This window comes from Trachemys scripta, chromosome 1, assembly GCF_013100865.1.
Source record: "Trachemys scripta elegans isolate TJP31775 chromosome 1, CAS_Tse_1.0, whole genome shotgun sequence".
In the NCBI taxonomy this organism is placed as follows: Eukaryota; Metazoa; Chordata; order Testudines; family Emydidae; genus Trachemys; species Trachemys scripta.
The window spans coordinates 74,897,973-74,903,972 of record NC_048298.1 but is presented as its reverse complement, the minus strand read 5'-3'; positions in this window follow the sequence as shown (position 1 = coordinate 74,903,972).

Here is a 6,000-nt window from a genome sequence, read left to right as displayed (position 1 = left end):
AAATCTGCCTGAATTCAGTCATGTGAATTCCACTCTTTCCCAGGGTATTCAGACATGCATGTAGATATGCCTCAGTTTCCCCTCACATATGATAATCGTAGGTAACATGCGCTGTCTAATATGGCATTGGTTAAATTGTATCACTTCAGGAGGAACTGGAGGGCACATTGCGAAAGTTTTGAATACACTATACTTTGTCTCTCCTGCTACCTTCATAAGTATCTCAGATAATTGTGCTGTTATTTTCTTTGTATCTGAGAGACAATTTCACTTCAGCTAGTTATTTAAACATCAGAGAGCTGTGGAAAGATTTTTGAGCTAAAAATACTAAGGAATATTTCATCTGTGCACAATAGAAATGCAGCATGTCTTTATTGCTGGAAAGAAATGTTCTCAGACCAGTAAGATTATGCTGAGATCTTCAGCTTGGACAGACCAATATGTTCTCAACCAGGGATAGCCATCATGTTTCAGGGGCCTCAATCATGCCCCTTTCTTTATGCTAGCTATATAGAGAGTCCCAAAACTTATGGAAGGGGGCTCCCAAATTTTTTTATTATAACTATGGGTCACAGTATGGATAAAATTGGGAACCACTGATTTGATTTAGTTAAGCTTTTTCCTTTACTTAATTTAATAGCTCTTTTTTTCATGCCCATTCTTCTTTCTACTCCTTTGCCATAGCAGGCAGAAGTACTAACACCCATGGATTCAGCACCTATGCATGAATGAATGTATAGCATTCAAGAAAATCTTTAGGGATTAAAAAGCAAACATTACAGTACAGACAATTTTCTAATAAGAAAATGTCACAACATAAAATATGAGAAAACAAATCATTTGCAACATAGATAACTTAAGTAGAAACCCAATGGATACAGAAATGAAAGCATCACTCTTGAAAATAGAATATTGCTTTGCATAATAATAATCATCATATTTTGCATTTACATAGAACCTTTCAATGAAAGAGTTCAATGCTTTACATACATCCATTAATCAAGGCCACATCTACTTGAGGAGCACTTTACCAGCATAGGAATACCAGTATACTATACTGGCAATGCAGTCCTAGTGTGGACAGAGCTTATATCAACAAACCTTTTACCTGGATAGTTTATTCCACCCCTATCCACCTGAGTGAAACAAGCTATACCGGTAAAAGAAATTGATTGACCATGGTGGGTGCAGGATCAGACCGCAAGTGAATTGCCCAAAGTAATGTGGCAAGTCAGTGGCAGAGTTTGAAATAGAGTGAAGGAGTGCTCCTGACTCCCACATTCCCGTGTTCTAATCACTGCACAATATTGCCCCAGTCCTGAAAACATTTGCACACAGTCTTAATTCTAAACACAGGCGTAGTCCTGTGCATTTCAATAGCAGTACTCAAGTGCTTAAAATGAAGAGTAGATATATGTGTTTGCAGAACTAGAGCAAACTTTAAAATAGGAAATGACAGTATTCAAATAAATGACACTTATGAGTGTGATGATGATGATGATATTGTCCAGATAAGCATTGGCTGAATTATTTATTATGAGCACTTTCTATGAAGAATTCTGGCCTTTCTTCTGTTTGTGAACCATTTGCAAATTGATCTGGATTTCTCTGAATTTGTTATTCATATATACAGTGTTGTAGCCATGTGGCCCCAGGATATTAGAACAACAAGGTGCGTGAGGTAATAGCTTTTATTGGACCAACTTCTGTTGGTGAGTGAGAAGAAAAAGAGCTCTCTGTAAGCTCGAAAGCTTGTCTTTCTCATCAAAAGAAACCGGTCCAATAAAAGATTACATCACTCACCCTGTCTCTTTGTTATTTATAAGTATTCACTAAATAGCTTCTGTGAACAAGTGTTCACACACTATTAACTTTCAGTATTCATGGTAGGTGACTAGTCACCTAATTTATATAGCATTTTCTACTCCTGACTAAGATAAAAGTTTTCTTTTTTGTTAAGTATCAGAGGGGTAGCTGTGTTAGTCTGAATCTGTAAAAAGCAACAGAGGGTCCTGTGGCACCTTTAAGACAAACAGAAGTATTGGGAGCAAAAGCTTTCGTGGGTAAGAACCTCACTTCTTCAGATGCAAGTAATGGAAATCTCCAGAGGCAGGTATAAATCAGTATGGAGATAACGAGATTAGTTCAATCAGGGAGGGTGAGGTGCTCTGCTAGCAGTTGAGGTGTGAACACCAAGGGAGGAGAAACTGCTTCTGTAGTTGGATAGCCATTCACAATCTTTGTTTAATCCTGATCTGATGGTGTCAAATTTGCAAATGAACTGGAGCTCAGCAGTTTCTCTTTGGAGTCTGGTCCTGAAGTTTTTTTGCTGTAAGATGGCTACCTTTACATCTGCTATTGTGTGGCCAGGGAGGTTGAAGTGTTCTCCTACAGGTTTTTGTATATTGCCATTCCTGATATCTGATTTGTGTCCATTTATCCTCTTGCATAGTGACTGTCCAGTTTGGCCAATGTACATAGCAGAGGGGCATTGCTGGCATATATAACATTGGTGGATGTGCAGGTGAATGAGCCGGTGATGTTGTAGCTGATCTGGTTAGGTCCTGTGATGGTGTTGCTGGTGTAGATATGTGGGCAGAGTTGGCATCAAGGGTTGTTGCATGGGTTGGTTCCTGAGTTAGAGTTGTTATGGTGCGGTGCGTGGTTGCTGGTAAGAATATGCTTAAGGTTGGCAGGTTGTTTGTGGGCGAGGACTGGCCTGCCTCCCAAGGTCTGTGAAAGTGAGGGATCACTGTCCAGGATGGGTTGTAGATCACTGATGATGCGTTGGAGAGGTTTAAGCTGAGGACTGTAGGTGATGGCCAGTTCTGTTGGTTTCTTTTTTGGGCCTGTCTTGTAGCAGGAGGCTTCTGGGTACATGTCTGGCTCTGTTGATTTGTTTCTTTATTTCCTTGTGTGGGTATCGTAGTTTTGAGAATGCTTGGTGAAGATCTTGTAGATGTTGGTCTCTGTCTGAGGGGTTGGAGCAGATGCGATTGTACCTCAGTGCTTGGCTGTAGATGATGGATCGTGTGGTGTGACCGGTGTGGAAGCTGGAGGCATGAAGATAGGCATAGCAGTCGGTGGGTTTTCGGTATAGGGTGGTGTTAATGTGGCCATCGCTTATTTGTACGGTGGTGTCTAGGAAGTGGACCTCCCGTGTAGATTGGTCCAGGCTGAGGTTGATGGTGGGGTGGAAGCTGTTGAAAGCATGGTGGAATTCTTCCAGGGTCTCCTTCCCATGGGTCCAGATGATGAAGATGTCATCAATATAGCGTAGGTAGAGAAGGGGCATGAGTGGATGAGAGCTGAGGAAGTGTTGTTCCAGGTCAGCCATAAAAATGTTGGCATATTGTGGGGCCATGCGGGTGCCCATCACAGGACCTAACCAGATCAGCTACAACATCACTGGCTCATTCACCTGCACATCCACCAATGTTATATATGCCATCATATGCCAGCAATGCCCCTCTGCTATGTACATTGGCCAAACTGGACAGTCACTATGCAAGAGGATAAATGGACACAAGTCAGATATCAGGAATGGCAATATACAAAAACCTGTAGGAGAACACTTCAACCTCCCTGACCACACAATAGCAGATGTAAAGGTAGCCATCTTACAGAAAAAAAACTTCAGGACCAGACTCCAAAGAGAAACTGCTGAGCTCCAGTTCATTTGCAAATTTGACACCATCAGATCAGGATTGAACAAAGACTGTGAATGGCTATCCAACTACAGAAGCAGTTTCTCCTTCCTTGGTGTTCACACCTCAACTGCTAGCAGAGCACCTCACCCTCCCTGATTGAACTAACCTCGTTATCTCCATACTGATTTATACCTACCTCTGGAGATTTCCATTACTTGCATCTGAAGAAGTGAGGTTCTTACCCATGAAAGCTTATGCTCCCAATACTTCTGTTAGTCTTAAAGGTGCCACAGGACCCTCTGTTGCTTTCTTTTTTGTTATATTTTAAATTCACCTTTGGTACCAATTTTTAGACAATACATTATTCTTGCCAAATCTGTGAAGATGATGTGATTTTTAAACATTTTCCTAAATAAACTGGTGGCTGTCCACATGCTTTCTAATGATTTGATGAATAATTGCTGCTGCCAGTACATTTTTTTTAGCTGAAAGAGAAAATAACAACTTTTTAAAATCTTTTCAACCAGTTCTATTGAATGAATAATATGTCCCAATGAATAACAGCAAATTGGATTATATCCAGTCCTATATAGGTTCTTTTACCACACTAATCACTGTAATATCTGAGCTCCTTCTAATCCTGTACTAAGCAGAATGATTGACATTCATCTTACTGTGAAACTATTTACATGGTTTTGTCCTATTAGATCAGCTATAGACCAGATGAAAGTTGCATAAGATTTTCGATACATCTTGAGGAAATGGACAATTACGTCAACAAATTAGAAAAGCTTTATAAAGTGAACTGTTGAATTAAACAATTAGGGCTGAGTTGTAGCTGTTGATTGCATCAAGACACTTTTGTAGTAAGATGACGCCTGAACTGACAATGCATTAAAATTCAGTGTAGTGAAGTGCACCTAAAAGTATCTCAGGCAGAGGCTCATATTTCCGTTGTCAAGTATCAGAGGGGTAGCCGTGTTAGTCTGAATCTGTAAAAAGCAACAGAGGGTCCTGTGGCACCTTTGAGACTAACAGAAGTATTGGGAGCATAAGCTTTCGTGGGTAAGAACCTCACTTCTTCAGATGCAAGTCTTACCCACGAAAGCTTATGCTCCCAATACTTCTGTTAGTCTCAAAGGTGCCACAGGACCCTCTGTTGCATATTTCCGTTGTGTTATAATTGTAACTATTCAATTTAAATTCCATATGACTCTACTGATTTCAGGTTGTGCATAGCCTTCCACTTGATCAGTACCATCTCACAAACAGAATTTCTTTATAAACAGGAAATTAATGCATCATAAAATACATTAAATCCTTAGCCTCTTTATATGCACAAAGCAAGACAATCCTACATTGAAACAGTTACTATATCCTTCTTTCACTTCACTTTACATAAAATTAAAGGAGATTCCTCAACAGGAATCTCCATATGATATAATACCTGGACAGAAATAAATTCATATGCAGAGTGTATTCATGCATCCTTTTCATTGAAGCTAATAGGGGTGTTGCCTGAGCAAGGAGTGAAGGATCAGGGCCTTAAAATACAAGTGAATGACTGTAAATAATTTAGAAAATCTGACCTCCAATGCAGTGAAACAGACAGAAGTGTTTTGACTCTACTGTTCTAAAAGTTTCGAGGTCAGTTGATAACAGCACAGCCAAGGGCATTTCTGTCTCTCATAATACCCGGCAAGTGGATTTCTCAAATGGAACAGCTGGCCCTAAGAAGAGCATAAAGCAAATTATGTAGCACCACATACAACTCAGACACAGAAATTAGAGATTGACAAGACTGAATAGGTCATATTTAGTTCATCTTCTTGTCAGTGAAGGATTGATCCCTGCAGCATATTTTCTAGTGATTTGTCTAGTCTAGTTAGGCTCTGGTAACTTAGACACTTTTGAAAATATACCCTAAAACTAAGGGCAGGTCTGTACTTAAAACACTGCAGTGGTGCAGCTGTGCTGCTATAGTGCTTCAATGAAGACACCACTAAACCAACAGGGGAGCTTCTTCCATAGGTGTAATTTAATCCACGTCTGCTAGAGTTGGTAGCTATGTCAAAGGGAGAAGCTCTTCCATTGGCATAGCACTGTCTACACTGAGGGTTAGGTTGGTATAACTCCGTTGCACACGGGTGTGGATTTTTCACACTCTGAGCAACATAGTTATACCGATGTATGTTTGTAATGTAGAGCAGGCCTAAGTTCCATTAATGTTCCATGAGAGGCTCCTAAGTGATGTGGGTGCTTTTGAATTTTTTTTTTCTTTAATGTCCTAAGCCAGTGATGGCAGGGTAATCCACTGACGGGCTGTGAGACAGTTTGTTTACACTGACCA